The following is a 22,542-nucleotide window of genomic DNA, read 5'->3' on the forward strand; positions in this document are numbered from 1 at the left end:
ATTCCTGCCCTCAGAATTTCGGTCAGCCTAACATAATACCCCCACAGTCCCAAATACGTCTGCTCAAAAGAGCGTTAGTGAACTGAGTGGTGTCGGCTTTGTAATTGCCAAAAAAAGCCCTTCCTTTGCGAGGCTCGTCGTGCTCCCGGGGGCTGCCTTCTCGTCTGTGCTTCGAAACGTGCCCCCGGTCCCCCCCGTCCGCAGCCCCAGCGCTTGTCCTGCTCCTCTCGCCTGCACCTCCCCGCTGCGCTCGCCCCGCGATGGCAGTTGAGGGAGGGAAGGCAGGCTGTCCTCAGGCAGTCATTTTAAGGATAATTATTTTGGTGTTTAATTCCGATACTGATTTCCCCCCATTCCCGTAAGTGGTACCAAAATGCCAATAAGCAATCGAGCAACTAGCGCGGATCACCCGGAGACAGCTTTCTAAAACAAGGCTTTCAGCGCAATGCCCAGGTCTCCCATCGTCTCCTGCAGGCAGAGCGCCTCTTCCTCGCGCGCTGCAAAGTTTAAACGCTTGCTGAGGCCAGACTGAATTTCCACTGGAAGCCTGGAGTAAAAGTCAGACACTGCCTACAAGCCGCACACTGTATTTGTTTAAATTTTCATGCTAGCGAATGTCTGTGACACAGGAGACAGGTTTATGGAGAGCGAAAAAAAATGTTGACAAATGGCCCAGTAATCAACTGGAACATGCAATAAATCATTGGAGTGCCAATAACACTTCCAGGACGAGTTGCGAAAGGTCATTACGATGCCACCATGTATCATGCAGCGCCAAACAAAGCAAACAGAACATGTTGGGAATAGGATTACGGGAGAAGCATCTGTCAGTTCTAATTAAGAATTAACTGTGGATCCTATATAAAAAGATGTGTGGTTTATTCCTATCTCCCTCCTTTTCCCACTTAGCTCTCCATTTTTCCCTCTCCAAAATAAAACTCAATTACTTAAAAAAAAACCCCTCTGTCATTTAATCTATTCAACAGCAGCAAAAATAACTCGATGTGACAAAAGAGTGAAGGCTGGAGGGGAGGGACAGGATTCTCTCTGGCTTCTGCAGCCTCTGTAGCGTGCAGGAGGGTGGCTCAGAGCCTGCCTGGATTGCCTGAAATCCCAGAAGTCCTTTGGCATCTCTGAATCACACATCTGCGACGGCTGCGGAAGGAAGAAAACGTACAAACCAAACCACTTCAGCCCCGCCTTGGTGTGGATGAGGGGTGGAAATGGAGAGAGGCTGGAGGCTGGGTTGCTGAGAAGCTTTTGGCTACCAAGGGAAGGGAATGCAAGCTAAGTAAGTGACAATAAAATAAAGTAGAAAAGTTATAGAGAGGGGAAACCCAATAGAGAAGAGGCATGGGGCAACCAAGTGATGTGCCCTGAGAGGGAGTGAGGGGTCTGTGAGGCCATTTCACACCACATCATCCCCCCGCCTCTGTCCCGGGTCTCTGGGGTTTTATCCCCTGAGGCTGGTTGTCCATGTTATTGGCACTGGGTCTCGCCCAAAGGCAGCAGAGGGAAGGCTCGCGTCGCTCACCTGATCAGCCGTTCCCGCGTGAGGAGCCCACCACCTCCGTTGCTGCGAGTGACCCTCCCCACACAAGCCTCTCATCAGTCCCCCCCCGGCACCTCCTTCTTTTCACCTTGTCTTCCCCCTCCTCCTTCAGGCTCCCCTTTCTCTCTCTCCCCATTCGTCTGAGTTGTGTTTTATCATGTGGGCGCCTATCCCAGGGCTCCTGCTGAGCGGGCTATGCAAGCAGCGTGCTTTTCTTTATTATTATTATTTTTCCCTTTCTTCTCCTCTATATTTCCAGGCCTCTTTTCTGCTTAAGTTTGCATTTCTTCTTTTTCTTTCCTTTTTTTTTTTTCTTTTCCTTTCTGCTGACTGAGACAAGACCGTGTCCTACTTCAACATCCCAGGATTTGTTACAACTTCAAGGTGCAGGTTTATGGCCGCGGTTGTCCCGTTTATGGTACAGTTCTTCTTATGGGTTCTAATAAACTTTGTAGCTCCAGGGTGCTCTTAAATCCTGATATGAAAGATAGAGAAGAATCATTATTTAGTCCAACTAAATATAAGATGCTTCACCTTGAAGGCTGAGGAAAATGTTTCTTTCACAGGTGTGGAAAGACCCATAATTCCTGTGTACAGCGAGTGCAGCTGCAGGAAAAAATAATCAATTCTCCCCATAGAGATAAGTGTGCTCCCCCCATGTGGGATGGGGAGAAACAACGCCAGCTGGGACAGGCACAGCTTAAGAGGGATCCTTTAGCACAGGGAAATAACCTTAAAACTCTACAGAAGCTGCAGTTGACGGAAAGGCGTGTGTTGGGTGAGAAATGCAGCCCCTGGCTGCAGGAAACTGCTTGTTGCAGAAGGGGAAATTAGACCCCTTCCCCGGCAGGAGGAGGCACGGGGCAGTGTGATGCGTCCCCACCCCGGCAGAACGCCTTCAAGTCTCTGGTCCCCTTGGAGCTTCAGGACGTTACACGGCGTTACGCAGAGGCAGCAGTGACCTGCCTCCGTGACAAAGCACCGGTCGGAAATTCAGTGGCATATGTGTAGCTCCAGCTGCAAACAGCCCTCCCTCTTCAAACACGGGTTGGGGTTTTTCAGCAGAAATTTAGAGGACAAGCTCAATGGTCATCCGAGTAAACAGCTGAAGGCAGTTCTGCGGGTGCAGGAGGGCGCCTGTGGTACGTCCCTCCTACCCCCTCTACCACCTTGGGCAAGGGGGCTTGCCCCCAGGGCTCCGTCCCCGAGTCTCGAGCAGGGGAGGTTGCCCTGGTCCGTGTGCCCTCGCTGGGCTCTGGCAACGGAGGTTGTGTTCCGCCGTTTGCACCGAGTGAGCTGAGCATTAAAGCCAAGCCCGGGTGCGTGGCCAAGGTTCACGGGCCTGGACGTGTGTCCCTGCGTACGTAAGTCTGCGAGCACAGAGACAGCAAATCAGCGTACCTATTTCAGGGAAAATCTGTTCGTTCTTTTCCCCTTCCCTCGGCTTTACCAAATCCTGTCTGGTTTCTCTTTTGTCCCTGGGAAGGAGAAAGGAGGTCAAAGAAGGTGGAAAGGGCTGAACAATTTTCCTGATTCCTCCCCCTCCCCAATCCAATGTGTATTTTTCCTCTAAAACTTCTGCAAAGTACCAGGGAAGTGCAAGCGGTGCCTGACGGGGCCTGGGGTCCTCCATCCCCAGCTGCGCTTGTCACTGGAAGGACCAGCTGGTCCCTTTTTTTTTTTTTTCCCCAAAGTTGCCATACACCAGCCAATTATTTTGTTATTAAAAAACATCAGCATAATTGAATCGTTGTGTAGTACGCTGCCCTCCAAACCAGTCACCTAATTATCATTTCTCTACAAACAGCTTGTTTTCCATTAAATTTCTGGTTTTGTTCTTAAGTAAAGTGATAGGTTGTTTGTAGGGGACGGAAAAGCAAATTGATGGAAGCTGCAAATGAACTTTCAATTAAACATGACACCTCTAAAGCCAGCGCTATTTATGATTATGGTATGATGAGGGGAGGGTGAAATGGATTTAAAAATGTAACCTTGCAACCACTGAGGGTTCATTAAAATTAAAATCCTGTGTAAAGTGTAAGAGATGCCCTGTCAGTTGGCATAGCTGTCTAATTCTGCTCCCTCCACAGTAATATCGGAGGTGCTGGCTGCAGAACGTGCCTCTCGTTAAAATCTTTGGGTCAAAGCTGAAAAGAAAGAAAACACGCAACCCGCGTTGGTAGTTTATGTGTGTCTCCTTGCAAAGTAGTACAAGGAGCCTTGGCGCTGCTTTTGCTTCACGTTCAAAGCAGACGCGGATGTACCTATACGTACACTTACATTTGTACCCGTACGCGAATGCAGGATCAGACTAGACTAAGGGAAGGGCTTTCCTGGAGGTTTTTGGGACTGTTCCTGAAGACTCCCATGGACTTTGGGGGCGGGGAATCTGCAGAGGGAGAATCGCAGCAATGCTAAAGCGCGTCTTAGACCTTGCTCGTGGTTTTGCAGCAAGACACGGCTCTGCACGGGGGCTCATACGGGTTGGGACGCGGGAGGGGAACGTCCGCCCACGAGCTGCGCCCGCGACCCGACTGTCAGCCCCGAGCTCGCAAGTCGCCCAGCTCTCGAACCGGGCGCCAAGCGCCGCTTAGAGCATCCCTCGGGCTTCACCAGCCTTTTTTTCCTTTTTTTTTATATATCATCTGTTGTCGCAATTATTCTTACTTGTGAATGAATGATTCGGTGCCACTTTTGGCTTGTCTCTGCCCGAGGTTTGGTCCCTCCCGCAGGAAGCGCCCGGCAAATCCAGCGGCACTTACACAAATAAGGAGACTCCCCATGAGGTCGTGGCAACAACGAGTCACCCCGAACAGACAGGCTTAAATAGCGACCTGCCAGGAAAGTTTCCTTTCCTGTCACTGATCCCTTGAACCGGTTACTCATATTTTCTGTGGTTCCCGCAGGCCTCCAGCATGGTCAGCCCCAGCCATCCCAGCCCTGAATAGATCCACTCCCTCAGCAGCCAAATGCAAGGAGGCGGCGCTGTCACTAAAACACCTATTTGATTGTGCTCACAAGTATAAATAGTTGGTTTTAAATCCATTGAAAAGGCCACAGATAAGAGACCAGCTTGTTTGCTTATTCAAATTTATGCAAATTTTTAAAGGGTGTGTTTCCGTAAGCTCTAGGTCTCCTTGACACACACTAAACCACATCACAAATCATACCCGAAGTGCAGCTGTGGAGTTGAAGAGAGTGGAGGGCACAAGCCAGGGCGCGGGGAGCGCCTCTGCCCTCCTGCAGCCTCGGCATGCAAAGGTAACCTTTGCCACCAGGCTGAGCCACTCTGGAAGCAGCAAAGCCCTCCCGAAATGTGCCCTTCCAGCAGCCTCTTTGCATTTATACCGAGCAGGCTCCTCCTCAGCAGATGTTCAAGTCTCAGCACTCAGGCTTACACGGAGGAACTTCCAAAACAAACCATCTGGAAAAGAAAACAGCAAACTATTTGCAAGCTATTTCCCTCCTCTGCCGTGCCCCCCCCGCCCGGCGTCCCTGATCTCAAAGTCACAGGGACAGAGAGGGGAGCGCCAGAGCCGGGAACGGAAGGAGCACGTCAGCGAAGAAATGTTCCCAGCAAGGCTGCAGCTGTTCTTGTAAAATACGGCGAGGCAGCGTGGCTCGCTCGGCGCGGCCCGGGGCTGGCGAGGCACCGGCAGCTGGGCGGGCACCCCCAGGGCTGAGCGGATCCAACGAGCTTTTTCCAGTGATAAAAAGTGAGCTGCTGGGGGCAGCGGGAGCCAGGAGGACACGTCGGGGCTGGAGCTTCTCTCTCTTTGCTTTTTATCTTGGCGTCCTCCCGCCTTGAAGAGGAGCCGGTAGCTTTAGCCCCCCGATGGGAAAGTGGTACGTTGTTTGCCGATTCGTAACGTCAGGAAGGTTGTCGAAATGCTGCTGCCCTCCGGCAGGTCCTGCGGCCCTGCGATGTCTCTGGTTTCCCGTTAGCTGCCTGCAGCCCTTCACGCGGGTGCGCTGGGGAGCCAAAATGCAGCTAGGCATTTTTCTTCCTTCAGCTTCCAGAAACATGAGAGAAAACGCTCCCTCCCACTGCAGGAGGGGCCGTGAGGACAATTTCTCTGAGCGGGGTCTGGGCTTCGTCTCCTGCATCCAGTTCCAGCCCCGAGCAATGGCCAGGGGAGCCCGCCAATGGGCTGATGACTGCTCTGGGGAAGGGTCTGTGCCCGCTCACGTCCCTTCAGAGAGGTGGCAATGAGCAACGTGCATCTCGGTGTCCCCGCTGACAGAGGGACGTGCCCGCCTGGCTTTGTCTGCCGTCTGCGTGAGATCCACGCTCTCGCTCAAAGTTGGAGCAGTAAATTGCGGTAGGACCGAGATGGACCTGCTTCTCACGCCTTTTATAGCATCCACAAGATCAACAGCATTTATTCTGCCCCTTGGCAGGTTTTAAATTCATGGTGCTTTACGCCAGTGGCTAAATCTCACCACTAACCGTAACAGCGGGGCGGGTTCCTGGGCTCCGCAGGCTGAGCGTGAGTGCGTATCTCCCCATTAGCACTTCAGACAAGATGGTCCATTTATCCCCGCTCTAAGTGCTCCCGATCTTAAGAGCTTCTTAGACCCATGTCATTAGCCAAGAGCGGCTTGCACCAGGCGTAGGGCCTGGCTCGGCGCCCGCCTTTCCTGCACGCCCAGGTGGCCCTGGTCCTCCCCGGGGTATGGTGCAGGCAGGAGCCGGTTGCCTGATGCTTCGATCATGCTGAAGGTGCTGGCTCTTCCCCCGCCTTCCCACCCATCTCCCACCGTAACTTCTCAACACCCTCTCTAGCTTTGGGAAGAGCTGAATTTGAAGAGAGCGCTTTGGGCACTTTCCATACAGGATTATTGCAATTACTACTAATAGTAATAAAAGTGCATTAGTTTTTGTAAGACTTTCTGTTACCTCTGGTGGGCACGTGAGAGGCCATTACGGAGCAGGCTGTGATCCTGGTGTTACGCCGCTATTAGATTTTCTGCTTGAGGGAGGAAGATATACGGCAGCAATTGAGGTAGGAAATGTGCATTGCTCCAGGAGCGCAACGCAGCTCTGTCGGTGAAGGGCACATTTGTGTCAAAATCGCGATGGGAAATACGTGCGTGAATCACGATGCAGCGTGTGCGTGTCAGGGCGCCTGTGTTCAGGGCCGGTGTTGGCACACGTGTGCCACGCGAGGTGCATCCCTTTCCCGTTATCTTTTTCGGGATCTCTCCGGTCCTCTGGGGTCTCCCCTTCCCTGTCTTCCTGGAGAGCTTTCTGCACAGCCTAGGAAATTGGGTAATGAAAGCCGAGTCATACATTCCTGCTTTATGTTTCCAAAGAAGCAAGTGTGACTGTCAGGTTTACAAAAGATTGTTTATGTTCAGTGGCGTGAAATGGGGAGCGAGTGTGCGGAGCAGAGCGAGAGAAAGACTGCCCTGCCCGGGCTGACAGCACTGCATTCATCCTCCATGCTACAGCAGACAAAGCGCTGGTGCTGCCTGACAGGGGCCATAAATCACCGCTGGGAGATGCTGTACCTACAGCTTATACCATTCCAGATGACAAACACACAATAATCCACACAGCACAGCACTTTTTCTCCCCTCTCTCCCTCGGACTCGCTGGTGCTCAAGTGACGACAAGAGGCGGTGAGGAAACCTGCAAAGCCTGGAAGTCTGCGGGGACCACGGGAAGGAGCGGGGGAAGTCGCCGATACAAACACCATAAAGCCATGGCTCACCGGAGCCAACGGCCGTTATGGGGCAAGAGCAATGGGAGCACCGGTTTGCAGCGGCCAAAGGGAGGGGGTGCCAAGCAGGGGTGAATCCTCGCTTGCTAAGAGGGTTCCGGTGAGAAAGCCGATGATTTTCACTTGCTGCAGCCAAGCAGGATGGAGCTGGGGCAGCTGCAAGGTGGGATGGGAAACAATACCAGCACCCGGGACTCCGCAGCAGCCCGCCGGGACAGCCCGGGCACGGCAGGAAGAGCCATGCTTTCATGCAGCCTGGAAGAATCTTAGTAGCCTGGGTGCTGCTGACACAGCGCCCGCCTGCTTTTGGAGACGTGGCCTCGGCTGCGGACGCTGGCCTTGGTCCGGAGCCCTGGTCCTGACTCTCCCCGTGGAAGCCTCCCGGTTTCCCCAGGTGGCAGATGGAGGTTCTGGCCTTTGCCCCCTTTGGCCTGTGTGGTTTGTGCGCTCCCGAGCGGAGGCTCCGCTGACAGAACCGGTTTAAGTCGTGCCTTGGGTGAGGAGGGTGCAAAAGTCAGATACGCCAGAAACACCCAGCGGCGCGTTCAGCTCTCCGGCGTTTTCCCCGCCACAGTGCGTTCAAGTCCACAGCGTGACCAGCTCTGCCACGTCCTGGGTTTCTTTCTGCTTCGCCCGGGTTTCTTCTTGACGTGAAAGTGGAAACATGATCTTTGCAGAAGGAGGCAATGAAAGGCAGGGAGGCAGATGCGGTGCCACCACCCTGGGCTGTAATTTGCGAGGGAAGGGAAAGGAAAGAGGTCTATCTGGTTGGACAACCCTTAAATCAATGTATCCTAATTAACAAAAGATCTAATTCATCAAAGTGACAGCAACTCTATTTATATCACCTCCTTCCATGGGGCCTGATGGGGGTTTAGGGTTGGGGTTATTTCTCCCGTTCCTTTTCTGACAGCTTTATCTTTCCCACACACATTTTTATGTTCCGTTTCTGGGGGAGAAGGACTGATAGTGAAGCTTTCCTTGGGAATATGGCCATTTAATCGACATTTTTTGCCTCACCCCCAATATAGAGGGATATGTGGGGGGGAGCTGGGAAAGAAGACTTATCTTAGTGAGGTGCAGGTCTGATTTGGAGGGAGAGGAAGCCACTGAAAGGTGAGCAGAGGGGTCTGCAGCTGTGCACGCAAAATTTGGTCAAATCCTGCACGTTGGGCTTACGCTCTGAAAACACCCCCAGCAAGAGCCATCGTCATACGGGGATCTTGGCTTTCGTTTGGAAAAGCAAACCCTGAGAGCTTGACACACGGCTGGATGACACCTTAAATCTTGAAGTGCATAAAAAGAAACCCAACTGTTTTGTTTTGTTTTAATATTTGAAACCTCGTGGTTTGGGGGCTGGGAGAGCAGGATGCTGAATTGCCATATAAATACAAGGACCGTGTCATTTCAGAATTGCTCTGCTGTTCTCAGCGGGCTGGCTCTCGGGAAGAGTGAGGTCTGGATGTGATATAGTAACACAAAAATAGTAATAATAGTAATGAATCCCCATTCAGCCACTCCTCCCTGCTGCAAGCACAGGAGCATAAAATCCAGGATGCAAAACGCAAGCCCTGCCTCATGGGAAGAAGGAAGCTCAGAAGGCTGCTGGGGTAAAAAAGCCCCAGACAAACCAAACCAAAGGAAACCAAAGCAAAGCAAGGCAGCTTTGCCTCCGAAGTGCAGCCGAGTTCACAGAACACCGGCAAACAGGAGATGAAAGGGCCATAAAATGGAGCCGTCGTCTGAAGGCTGCACCAGCACATATATCCTGATGTGCCGGGAGTACCTGCTTCTCCTGTAGCCTAAACTTCTGATGAACCAACGTGCTTCAGAGCGCATTTATATGCAAAGGCGTATAATATGTCCCCTGTATCTAATTATCTGTCAACCTGAGGCAGTTTGTTTTCCAAATCGGCCTCTCGGCTGTGACTTTATGAGGTCGTAAAGAAAACGGTGCCACTCTCGCGCTGGAGCGCCGGGAGAGCCTGGATCAACAAATTTCCATCTTTAATGGTGTCTCCTCGTGCAAGCTCACGCCCTCCGGCGTGCCCCGGCAGGGCAGCGGGCAGCCCCCAGCCCCGCGCAGCCAGGCGGCCGGGGCAGCGGCGGGCAGGGGCAGGACCGCCCCCCGCGCCCCCCGCGCCCCCCGCGCTGCCCGCTCGCCCTCCCCCGACCCCGGCGGGCGCGTTGCGAAGTTTGGCAGGAGCCGGCGGCGAACTCCAGGCCGTCGGCTGTGAGAGCAACGCCACCGCCAGCGAGAGCCGAGCCGCGGGTCCTCTGCCCACGCTGCTCCTGTGATTAATGATAGGAAGGAATTAAAAAGAAGGAGAAAAAAAAGAGCGAGGGAGAGGGGAGGGGAGCGGGTCAACAGCTGAGTGCAAGGCAAGTCGCTAGACAGGGAGTAATTAAGATACTTGGGTAAATATGATTAATAAGCTCAAACTGGCAGGGTGTGCAGTAAACAAGGGCTAACCAGATGGTACCCTTTCCTTTCTGACAATGCTGCAAGCTTTGTAAAAATAGGAGAGAAGGCTCTGGATCCTCCCAGCGCTCTCGCTCGGGGAGGAGGGAGGATTCAGCACGGGGCCAGGGCAGTGAATCACCTGATTGGAATGAGAGACATTTCCCCCTTCATCACACCCCCACCAGGGACGGCTGCGAGGGGGAAACGAGCGGCTGTTCTGGCGGTGCCGGGGTGGCACCGGCTGCCGTGCGGCGGGGCCCGATCCAGCCCCTCGCTCAAGCACGCGCTGAGCTTTGCCTGCGACCGGCTGCCTTCATTTGGTGGGGTGCGAGCAGCGGGGAGAGCCCTTGCGCTGGTCTCCTGGCATCTCATCTCCAGCCGTAACAACTCGGTTTGAAAAGTCCTGCCCGGAGCTTGTCTGCGCTGCAAGCGCTCGAGGCTGGGCGCCGGCGAGACCCGCTGCTCCTCCCCTCCAGCTGCAGCAGGTGGCTCGTTCCCGGTCAGAAATTTCCCCACAAAACACTTCTCTGTCGGAAGATGCCATTTCACCAAAGGTGAAACATTTGCGGAAACGCGCTGATTTTGATGAAATTGCATTTGGAAAGAAAAATCAAAGGAGAAAATCATTTCGATAAGGCCAAAGCATTTCAGTTTGACCTTTTAGGAATTAAATGGCATAAGTTTTTTTTCCATTTCAAAAAGCATTTTGTTTCGATGTACTATATATATGTATCTGTAAGAACTATTGAAACCAGAATTAAATGTTGTGATTATCCCAACATGTGATAATATATTTCCCTCGGTGCAATATTGCAAGAAATTAAGCCCAAATGCCTTTCTGCTTTGAAACAGGGAAGGGAAATCTCAGAAATGACAAAAACCCGGTTCTTCTCCGGGCCCTGCTGCTGGGACGTGCTGCCAGCGGCCGCATCCCCGTGGGGGCGGCTGGCTCTGGGGCCCGGCGAAGGGACCGCGGGCGCCGTCCTTGGCCTCCCACACGCTCGGCTCATCCGTGTAAGGTGCCCAAAGCAGAAGGGACGCTCGTGTCTCTCATCTCTCCTTGGCGTGTGCCGCAGGATGGGCTGAGGGCAGGCTCTGAGCGCAGCTAAATGTCTGAGTCCATAAAGACGTTTGTGCCACCCCTGTGATGCCCTGAGCTGGGCATTTCATCACCTAAGCTCATGCACACCAGAGCAGCGTGACGATATGTTGAGGGTCTCAGAGCTATCGGTTTTCATTTGACTGTCTACTGTCCAGTACTTTGAAAATTAAAAATTTTCCAAGTAGCCCCAGGTATTAATAATAGATTAAATCAGCAGTTAGCTTTCGGCTTCCTTAGGACAAGGAATCTCTTTTTTTCCCAGCTGAAAAGTTCCCAGTGATAATGAGAACAGTAAACGTTTTATCTTTGCAGGGAGACAGGCAGAACAACGGGCACGGGAGGAAATCTCTGAATCACAAAGATGTCACCCGAGGAGCGGCGTGCCACCAGATCCTGCACAGTGCTATTTTCTCCCACAATGTACCATTTTCACTGCACATAAGTCGTCTCATTATTGTAGTCAACTTCTTCTGGGCAGAGAGGCTGTTCCTCGACTGTGCCCACAGACCCCGAGTGTCGCTTCTGATCTCGCTGGGACTCACCTTCCCATCCCAAATAATAACGCTGCTTCGGCTGCCGCATTGCTCCGCAGCATCCACAGGGCAGGGGCTGTCTCTGCCTGTCTGCATGTACCGTGTTTAACACACCAGGGCCGTGACTGGCGAGGGCCTGTGGATGCTTCCCGTTGTGAAAAATGAAGTGAGAATTAGTTGGGAGGCTTCAAGGTACAGGGAGGCTGCAGGAATAGCCAGTGGCTCAGAGGAGGTGGGGCAGAGATTAAAGATAAAGAAGAAATTTCAGCTCATTGGCAGGGCACATATTTTTCCAATATAAAAGCAAATGGGGGAACCCTTAAATAAATGGACTCTATAAAAACGTCCTTTTGTATTACTGCCTCACCTTTTCAGGGGGAAAACACCAAGGTTTATTTTCATGGCTCCCGAATAAAAATATCAATGCTGCTTCATAATTTCACAGAACCAACAAGCAGTCCATAGCTATTTAAAATACACAGGCCCCCCTCGGTACCCACCATCCACCCGGCTGCAGGAGCAGCTGCCACGTAATTACAAGTCCTCATCACAAGTGCGGAGAAACAAGTTGTGGCATTTAGGAAAGGTCTGCAAAAATAGGTGTCAGACCTTAACTAATAGTGATTGTCCTTCCATTCTGCCGTAATTTACATTTAATTCACACATTTCATTTCCATTTAAAATATGATTACAGTGTTTTGAAGCACATCTCACCTGTCCCCTCCGATTACGGCAGGATGAAAATAACACGAAGCAGCAGGAGCGAGGCTGGCTGCCCCGGGTCTTGGCTGCGGGATGGTAAACACATGGTGCCGTTCTCCGAGCTGGAGAAAGGGACAGAGAGGACTTCCAAAAAAACATCACCCAAGCGGGGACGGAGGGACGGGTGGACACACAGACACACAGCCCTGCCCCACCTCCCTGCTGCTTCACGCAGGCGATTCTTGCTGCAGGGTTTTAAGCACCGACAAACCCAGGGAGTCAGAAGTGCCAACAGAGAGAACTGGGGTGCAGAGAAGATAACTCTCTAGGCTGTGTTTTTCCATGTTTTTTCATGGAATACATGGGCTTGTCCTTGTGACATGCTCGTGTGGCACCCAGGCATGCGAGGGTGCAAGAAAAAGCAGCGTCTGGGCGCCGAGTGCAGCCCACTGCGAGACGGCCACAGCCTGCCCTAGGAGAGTATGAGCAGGGCCTGGGAAACGACACCGTGAGCTTTCGATTTCTAAGCAGCTGGTTTAAATCCAGGCCTGCTCAGTGAAAGCTGGACTAAAGAGCCTGCTCCTGTAGTACTATTGCATTCTATAGAAATAAGTTTCTATAGAAATAAGACGTTCATGTGGCGCTCAAGCTGGCTGGGAATTAGTGCTCCATAATTCGTATCCTGGAGTTTGCTCTTTGCAAGTCCAAACAACTTAGGCCACTCGGTTTCACGTCGGGTACCGCTGCGCTTTCCCCCCTCTCGCTGTCACCCGGCTCTCCTTGCGCAGGGCTCTCAACAAATATTTTCCTTGAAACTCGTTTCCCACAGATTTTAAAAAAAGAGGATGCGGGGGAGAGAGAGAATGAGAGCGGGTGTCTGGGTTTCGCTTACACTTTATTTCTACCTCAGCATCACCTGCAGTGACAGCTCAGCTTGGCACGAGGCTGCCTTATTGTTGCTGCAACAGGGGATGGATGCCCGTGCCGAGCTGCGAGCCTGCGGGCCGGGCGTCTTCGCAGCCCAGCAGCAATCAAGCGGGCAGAAGCAGCACGTGCCCGAGCGGGAGCTGCTCTGCAAAGCACGTGCAAATCCAGAGTGCACTGTAATGCCTCCCAGAGAGGAGGATGCCTGTCCCCAGGGGGGCCGCGGTGCTCTCGCATGTGTCCTGTGGGTACCAGCCGCTGCCCGATGCCCCTGGGGCTCATCGGCGTGGAGCACGCGGCGCCTCGGCTGCAGCTCGAGGCTCTTCCCCGCTGCACGGAGGTGTGAGCTGTATCTGAGCACCTCCCTCTCCAGGCAGGCGAGGTGCTCGGGGCAGGAGACAGACAGGGATTTTTTCACTGGGAGATTATGGTGATTTGTGTTCTCTGTCTGAATTCCAGCATAAATTTCAGAGCTGCCAGAGCACCTGCTTCATTTTTGTGGCTGCCGGCCTGGCGACTCCGGCACACCGCCGGTCGCTCTGGTCGGGCAAAGAATTTGCTATCTTTATTTGAATTTCTCTCTCCCCCCTCCCCCATTCTAAATTAACATGGAAGCACAAAAACTTTGTAATGGAGAAGGAAAAGCAGGTCCTTGCCCTCAGCAGCCTGGGGAGGTTTTACCCTCCCCTGGAGCAGATACGCAGCGGGGGTGCAATCCCCCTTGCAGAGCCCTTCATCAAACCTGGGCACTGTTTAAGCCATCAAAACGGGTTCAGTGGGACAGAGCAGGAGCACAGGCCGTGTGGCATCTGTAGCAATCAGGTGCTGTTGCAGAGACTGATCTGGTCTGATCTTGAGGGGAATTTTAATTTCTCCAGGGTGCAAACTTGTTCATGCTGCCAGGCTGAGAGACTCCCCGCGCGTGGTCTCAGCAGAGCGTATCCCAGCGCCGATCTGAAGTGCAGCATGGGACAGTGCTGGGGCCTCTCTCAAGCTGGGTTTCACCCCAGACAGGAGCTTGTAGGTCAAAGCCAGTTTGTAAAGTGCTTTTTACCAGGGAGAAAGTTGCCAGGAGAAGCAGGGAACCCCGGGGAGCCCTGGGGAGGAAGCCATCCCTTCTGCATTTGGGGACAGAAGTGGCCCGGGGGAAATATTGACACACTTACAGTCTGCTCTGTTAGTTTTAAGACATGTTTATTTGTGTAGCTCTCAGAAGCACATTTGTCGCAAGGAAAGGATGTTTTGCTTCTCTCTGTCTCAGCTGTAAGCGCTGCCGTGTGTTCGGAGGGAGCAGGAGTTCAGGCCGATGCTTTCTGCTGCTCCAGCCCTGCACCGGTGCTGAGGCTTGGTGCGTGCCACCCGCCCGGAGACAGCAAATAATACTTACTTGGCAGCAAAACAGTGAAATCCTGCAAAACAAGTGCTCGCTGAGTAGTGTTTCACCTGAGCATGCTGAAGGCAGTGAAACTCTTTGCACCAGCCTCAGTGAGGTTTGGAAAAGTCTGCAGGCTTTTGTGCAACCTGGCTGCCTCTCTGATATTTATGGCTCAGGCACCCAAGCAAAGAGTAACCTGAAATGAAGGCACCTCTTCGGCACCCAGCAAACCCTCAGTGCGTTGTGCTTGCACTGCTGGGGCCTCTGCTTTAACATCTGGAAAACATCAGTTTCCCTCCTTCTGCAGGGCTGCACCCGCCCTGCGGCACCCCTCGTGCAGGGGACGCTGTGCTGCTGCTCGCTCCCCCGAGGGCCAAATCAGGTGGGAATTACAGTTTTGTGAATGTCAAAATCCTTCCCGGGGATCAGAAGTTCCCAGCACAAAGCAACAAGGACACTTCCCAGAAACAGGAACCGTCACGAACACTTCCAGTACCAACCCCTCGCCCTCAGGACTCGCTGAAGGAAAAGTTTAACCCCCCCCACAGAGGTCTTTCGGAAGATTTTTTAAATACAAAAACTCTTGCCTAGAAAATAAATCAGGCTCGCCCTCCCCACCCTGTCCTCACCCGGCATCTCTGCTGTGCTGCGCCTGCCCCCAGAGCACCGAAAAGGCATGGACGCGCTGATTAATATCTGCTACGTGTAGGGGAAAACAACAACCCCGTAAACAGTATTATTAACCCATGGGCTGGCAATAAATCAGTGTGAGAAGGTGACCTCAGCAATGCTGGAGTAATCCTGTGTGTCAGGGTAAATTTATGAGGCCAATTTTATTGGCCTGTATGACCCAGGCTCCTTGGAGATGTCTCAGTAACAAATCCAATCCATATCATTTATTAGCTTTGTACAGTGTCAGCTCTAAGCATAGGAGGGATCCCATTAAAACGTATTGCTCCCTCTGCAAAAGATGGGCACGACTAAGCTGTTGGATAATTGTCGGCTGCAAGGAGCCCCCGATTAAGAAATGGCTCGTTGTAGATCTGCTCTCAGGTCCATAAAGCTTGCTGGGGCTGGAAGTGCTGGGGTTTGGGTTTGCGCCGTCTGCCCCTTGCCCTCCCTGCCTGCGCTGGGCTGACTGCCGCTCTGCTGGAGCAACGGGCAGGGTTTGGCCATGGGAGCAGAGGTGCCAGCCCCGGGGGGTTTCCAGCTGAGTCCCCCGGGTCCCCCCAGGCGCTGGACAAGGACCTGGTGGCCCTGGGGGCTGCTGCTCTGCCAGGGGGGCTGGGGGCACGCAGGGACCGCGAGGTCGCAGCGGGAGGCGCAGGGTGCGATGGCGCAGGGATCTTGCAAAGGCATCTCGGGACGGCGCTGCAGCGAGAGGGATGGCGAGGGGATTTTTAAAGCTGTTCGTAGCTGAAACTCCTCCTCCGAGGCAGGAAACTGCTTGCGGGAGGGGAGGGATCCTCTGGCCAGGCCCTGCGGGCAGTGCCGAGAAAACGCTCCGTTTCGGAAGCCGCTCGCGGACCCCACGGTGATGTGCGTCATAGCCAGCACCCTGGTGACGGGAGCAATCGCACCTTCGCACCAGCACCTCCCGGCTCTGGCCTCTGTTGGCTAACCAGAGCCTGGTGGAGGCAGTTTAAGTCTGTTTGACTGTCCCTGTCATCATAAGGTTTACGGATGGTTAATTTATTCTTTATAGCACAGTCATTGATGGCTGTTAAATCACAAATGAGAGCCAATAAAGGGTGAATTGCAGCTGAAATTACACTGTTTATATGACAGCAGAGTGCTGGCTAAAAGATTCATATGCTGCTGATGAAGTACGTTATAAATTTTAATTACCATAGTTTGTACAAATGACATGTTTGAAATGCTATTGAGTAATGTGACCCTGATAATGAAACTATAAAATAAATCATTAACTTTCTGAATGAGCTTTTTTATTTCCATGCTACATGAAGTAAACTTTCCAATTTATTCCATTGCAGCCTTCTTCTGGAAAAAAAAAAAAGTGAAGAGAGAAGAGTCACCAACCACCCCCTCCACGCTGAGGGACACTGACGAGCAAACCAGAGGAGGGATGAGCAGGACCACGTCGGAAAAGATGTCAGAAGGCTGGCCAAAACCAGCCAAAGCCCCGAGACTGCTCATGGTTTCACCCTGGTTAATACAGGATGATGCCTTGCTCCTTGCAGGAGCTCCTTGCACAACCAGCTTAGCTGCAGGAGCGCAGAGATAAGAGCAGGGCTTGAGAACCAGCTCCGAAGAGCCGTAGAAATCACAGGCACACAAGAGAGAAAATCTCTATTAAAGTCAGGGCATAATTATAACTCACTCATTGGCCAGGGGCTTTGCAGCCCGAGTTGCTGGAGATCGCCCTGCCCTCCCCCAGGAGCGCCCTGGATCTGCCAGAGCTTTGAAGCAAGAGCGAAGGTGCCTGAGCCCCCGACTGCTCAACACAGAAGCGGAGATAATTCCCTGGGTGGGGGTGAAGAGATGAGTTTCGGCCCAGCAAGGGATTTCTCGGGAGCCTGCCTGGGGAAGGAAGTGCAGAGTGGGCAGTTTTCAACCCAGCGTCCTTTGGTCTAGCTCCACTCACTCAAGAAAAGGGGATGCTTCTTAAACCCTCTGGAAAGACCCTGATATCAGGTTGTTACCTTATTATATTGCTATAGATTATTTTTTAAGGGATACAGGGCACAAAAGATGGGAATGTGCCAGAGCTGCTGTCTCATCCCTCTTCAGGGGGGTGCTCCAAATACCAAGCGCTGTGCTCCTTGCCCCGGGCACCCACACTCCCCCAGAGAGGCAGCAAAGGGCTCCCCCCAATCCTCCTCCAGAAAATCCACCAAGTCTGGGGTTCTCTGGCCCGACTCGCCAGGAGATTCCTCCTCATCTCCTTAATGAACCTGGCTTCTTTGCACACCTCACTTTTTGAATATGAACCTGTCCTATTCCCCAGCTTTGTCACACTGAAAATAAGCAGCACATCCATCTCACCTGGCAAACAAAAGGCAATATCGGGAGTCTCCAAATGGCAGCAGGGAGAGGAGAGGGGAAGGGGACCCGTGACATTTTCAGGCTGCGGGGATGCAGCAGAAGGTTGCAGCGTTAAGTACCACACAGCAGTTGGGTTTCAAGAGACAGGGTAATTTATGACCCATAGTAACCTTTGTGGTTCTTTGTGCGGAGGTGGAGATGGATTTTATTCTTCAAGAATGCATTCTTCAAGGCTGCTTGTCCCTGGGGTCCCTGTGTGCGAGGGAGTCCTTATCCACCGAAACTCTGGCAGATTCGTGGCTGGGTGCCTCACGTCCAGCGCTGGCCGAGACCCCGTCCCGTCCTCTTCCCCGGGCAGCCTCTCCCCACACCTCTGCCCGGAGCCCGGTGCCGCTCGTGGCACAGGCACCTCTCGCGAAGGCCATGGCCACCCCACCGCCTCTCGCTGCAAATCTCGCTGGGGCCTTTTTTCCTCCCCAAAAGTGTTTGGAGTTGGAGGGCTTTTAACGCCTGCTTTTGTCTTATCAGCCAGACTGAAAATATTTCCAAGCAGGCTGCTCATGCCGCACTACTTACCATTAAAAGAAAGGACCACATTATTGCTGTTATAAACCATTGATTAAGGTTTATAATAGCAATAATCCCCTCGAAATTCATTGTTACTGCAGTTAATGACCAGTTTATTAGAGCGTTAACCATCCTTGGCAATGGGCTGAGTCGTTTAATGCTGGTAACGACCAATTTCTCAAGGGTTATTGCTTAAATAACAATCCTTTGTTAGATATATGTTCAACCACCAGATACTGCTCCAGCTGGAACCTTCTCCTGTGAAATAATTGTTAATTATTTCCTCCAAGTTTTGCCACCATGCCTCAAAGTTTTAGGTGGACAGGGTTGCTTAGGGTGCGAACTGTCAGAGATGCTGAGAGCGGAGACTGAGCAAAGCAAGGGGAGGGAGCCAGAGGCACAAGAGCCATCACGCAGAGGGACGTGGGCATAGGAGTTGCCGCTTATGAGGTTTTTTTCCCTCTTCTGTCACCCGTGACCATCCCAGCCCCGGGCATGTCCACCCCGGCTTTGCAGGGGCACCGGCTCAAGGTGAGAGCAGCAGAGCTTCCAGGGCTGTGCCCCAGGCCGCTGGGCACTGCAGCGAGCCGCCCAAGAAGGGTGAGACACGCCAAAGCTCTCCCTCCCTTCTTTTCGTACATTAATATGATCTGAACGTTTCATCGCGTTAACTATGTCCTATCGTGTCACGTTAGTATCATCCTGCTAACAGCGTTCATTTTGCCTGACATGGTATGAAAGGTACAGATACGATTACCCTTTAATTGTGTCATATTAGCAAGAATAAATACTGATATAGCGCGAGGCTGACACAAAACGATGGCAAATCCCTGGGAACGGGATCGGACTCTTGTTGCTCAGAGAGTGCCCAGAAACCCGACTGCTTCGGCACGAGTGTGGTTATCGGGCAAATGCAGGAGCCGAGCAGGAGGGGGATCTGCCTCGGGTTTCCTTCTCCGTCTCGCCACAGCCGGTGGGCTGGCCGTGCTGCCGGCCGTGCGGGGAAGCCCCTGACCGCAGCTCCCTCCCCGTGCACGGCCCCCAAATTCTGGGAGCTGTCAGCGAGGATGAAAGGAGGCTGAATTGCCATGATCCGCTCACTTCAACCACCCACCCCGAATGCCTAACCTCTAGCTGGCTTTAACAGGTTTTTTGATGATTTTGCCGTGAAGAAAGGATCCCCATGTCACCCCCATAAAATTCCATTTCCATAGCAAATTAAATTTCAGGCGTTCATGATTCTCGTTAAGAAACACAAAGAAAATCTAAATTTGGGGGATTAGGTGAAACCTGAACAGTGCTAGGTCTGGGTTTGGTGTTCCACTCCCTCCTTTGCTCTTTGTTCCTGAGTTTGCGGGATCTTTGAGGTGTCACTGGGAGAAAAAAAAAAAGGAAAGGGGAAAGGTGGATAACACTAAAGTCTGGGAGAAGCTTACGTCCTGGTTTGGGCAGTGAGATCCTGATCTTCTCCCGCAATGCTTCGGGCCCCTCCAGTCCCTGGGGAGGCAGGAATCTGCCTAAAATTAAAGTGGAAAATACAAAACCTAAAAACTTTGGCTTTTTTCCCCCTCTATAGGAAGGACTTAACACTTTCTCTCTGCACTGTGGCCAAAACTGCTCGCTGGAAACGGACCCTGGCTGGGAAAGGCAAGAGGCGCCGAGCCTCGCCGGCCGCTTTGGTCCAGCCAGGCTGGGTCTGTCTCTGGCCCTGCCACAACTGCTGTGGGGATTTGTGCGAGGATCCATGTTATTTTAGAGATAATGTGAGCAGAGTGGAGCATGCCACAGGATAATGGTCTCCTGCTGCTAGGCTGTTCTTGGCATTTATCAAGAAATGACACCAGAGGGAATATGCTCAAGGGAACCGAGGTGTCGATTCGATGACTGCTATTTCGTGATAAAAGTTAACAGAAATAAAAATGAATCAGTCACAAAACAGCTTATTTATAGCTGTGCCCAGCCCAGAAGGGGATCCCTGGGAAAGGCAGGGCAGTGGCGCTCGCTGCGTGCGCCGGCACCGACGCTGCCCGTGCCCGTTCCCGGCAGGTATGGCACTGCACCTTCCCCACCACCCTCCAAACACCCCCTGGGCAACGGAGGGGCCGCTGCTCGTGGCGGACTGGGAGAGGAGGGCTGCAGGATAAGGTCCTCTGAGGTTGTTCAGATCAGACGTGATCTTCTGGCTCCCGGGACAGGATTTGAGCGAGCACGGGGTGACGGAGTGGGGGTGATGTCCCGTGCTCCTCTTCCTCCCCGGTCTGTGCTGCTCTGCCCTCGAGCTGCCCGCTCAGGCAGTGCTGCACCCTGAAAGTCCCCCCAGACAAAAGGAAATGAGGCAGCATCCCTGGATTTCACACATTCTCCCTCCATCCCTGTGGCTTAGCAAATACAAACCAAACCCATGTTGCACAATGCTTACAAAACCAAACACTTCTGTTTTGCCTAAAAAGAAATATTTTGAGCAAAATGTTGATGTTGCCTGTGTTCATACATCGCCATGGGAGTGGTCTCTGGACAGAGCTGTGACCCCGCGCTGGGCTCGGCTGCGGTGACCAGACTCCCAGGCCACAGGGATGCAGGCAGAACCCAACTTCAACGATGGGAACTGCTGAGCCTGGAGCTCTTTGGGGGTCTTATTCCCTGGAGGGGGGAAACCAGGTCTGCTGCTGGCTGTTTGCTTGCAGCAGGCTGTGTCCCAGGAGCTGCGTGGGCTCAGGGGGGCAGAGCATGCGAGGCAGGGGCCGTGGCTTGGGGGTCCCAAACGCCAGCACCAGCCCAGCAGGTTATAGACCCGCACGAGCCTGCAGTGGTGTTGGGGGCCTGGGACTGACTTCTGATGAGATACTGGTAGGAGCAGGAAAAAAGGGCCGAATGTAGGGGGAAAAAAAAAGGTCAGCCTTTGCTGTAATGGCTAAAAATATCTAATCATGGGTCTGGTGTTAAGTTAAATAGCCTGGCTAAAACCATCTCATCACGGATATTGCACTAGAGTTAAACATGCAGCTATTTAAGGCAAGGAAAACTAGGTGGGATTTGGGTTTCCACACCAGCCCATCAAAGGCACCCTAAAGCTAAAGGGTTCCACTTTATCAAGGTGAGCAAATTAATCAGCTAATCGTTGCTGGGGCCAAGTTCTGGTCCGTTTCCAGCAGGACGGTCTGTTTTTGTTATCTCAGCTGTGGGCAGGGAGGAGGAGGAGGAGGGCAGAAGAAGGACGCTGCAGCACCTGGGTTTGTTGGCCCTACATGTAATAGGAAACAACAGGGGCCACAGGGGACGCGTCGCTCTTTTCCACCTACATGTTATTCCAGCCATAAATCCGAGTGACAAGCTTGAACTTTTCTCAATTGACATGTTTACAAGGGAAGTCCGCATTTGACAGGAAAATTAAGCATATCAATCACTTAACGAGCTCGTTAATGAATGGCGCTCAGATCTCTCTGATTTTGTGCCTGGTAGCACAATTTATTGATCAAGTGTGCTTTCGGCCAGGGCCAGATGTTGCCGTGCCTTGATCCTCAAAGCCGGGACGGCCCTGGCCGGGGTTTAGCAAGAGGTCATTTTCTCCAGCAGACCCCGGGTTCCCTTTTCTGTCTTCTGTTTTCCCTTTCTTTCTCTCCCCTTTCCCCCACCAGAACAAAGAGAGCAGATGTGGGCTCGGGGCCCCTCACACCCACTCAGACATATGGAAGCGATCTCCTCTGTCTTTGTAATTACACAGGAGCTTGCTTTTCAATGGCTTCGGGTTTTATTGCACAGAAACCAACCTATTCCTACATAAAACATTTTTACGGCTTCTCCTCTAGGGGCTCCTTGGCGAGGACCTGTCAGGTATAAGAGCACGCAGGACCCCCTGGCAGCCGGTGGGAGCCGTCCGGGCGAAGCGGGGACCCCCGGGGTCCCCCGGCAGGAGCGTGCAGCAGCCGGGGACAGCGCGGGAGGCAGAGGGAGAAAGGCTAAGGTGAGGCATGGCAGTGGAAAGATGGGAGCCAGATCCCCCAGTAAAAACTAATAGCTTTCAAAAGGCAGCAGAGAACACAAAATAATCCTCAAACCTTAATGAGACCCATAAGTAAACCCTGACTGGATTTGCCTTCCTGGCCCTGGATTTGCCTTCCTGGCCCTGGATGTGCCCAAAATCCCATCTGTGAATGAGTTTGTAAAAGCCCCATTTGTCTGAACATCTCAAAGACACTCATGAGGTTGCAATGGTACAGAGGATGCTCACAGCTCCTTCTCCATTGGTGACCGTGGCAATGGTACAGAGGATGCTCACAGCTCCTCTCCGTTGGTGACCGTGGCAATGGTACGGAGGATGCTCACAGCTCCTTCTCCGTTGGTGACCGTGGCAATGGTACGGAGGATGCTCACAGCTCCTTCTCCGTTGGTGACCGTGGCAATGGTACGGAGGATGCTCACAGCTCCTTCTCCGTTGGTGACCGTGGCAATGGTACGGAGGGTGCTCACAGCTCCTCTCCGTTGGTGACCGTGGCAATGGTACGGAGGGTGCTCACAGCTCCTCTCCGTTGGTGACCGTGGCAATGGTACGGAGGATGCTCACAGCTCCTCTCCGTTGGTGACCGTGGCAATG

At 52.7% G+C, this 22,542-nt stretch overlaps 2 long non-coding RNA genes across 3 annotated transcripts in view; both read left to right on the plus strand.

Annotated features, from left to right (window-relative positions):
- LOC135317080 (uncharacterized) overlaps positions 1–11,276 on the plus strand; it is a 58,880-nt gene extending 47,604 nt beyond the window's left edge. The window contains exon 3 of the long non-coding RNA XR_010376195.1: positions 11,157–11,276. This is a non-coding gene — a long non-coding RNA (uncharacterized LOC135317080). The remainder of the gene's footprint in view (positions 1–11,156) is intronic.
- A 5,094-nt stretch (positions 11,277–16,370) lies between these two features.
- Positions 16,371–22,542, plus strand: part of LOC135317078 (uncharacterized) — a 92,684-nt gene continuing 86,512 nt past the window's right edge. For both annotated transcript variants that reach the window (XR_010376194.1, XR_010376193.1), the window contains exons 1-2: positions 16,371–17,033; positions 21,758–21,912. This is a non-coding gene — a long non-coding RNA (uncharacterized LOC135317078). The remainder of the gene's footprint in view (positions 17,034–21,757; positions 21,913–22,542) is intronic.

This window comes from Phalacrocorax carbo, chromosome 24 (assembly GCF_963921805.1).
Source record: "Phalacrocorax carbo chromosome 24, bPhaCar2.1, whole genome shotgun sequence".
NCBI lineage: Eukaryota > Metazoa > Chordata > Aves > Suliformes > Phalacrocoracidae > Phalacrocorax > Phalacrocorax carbo.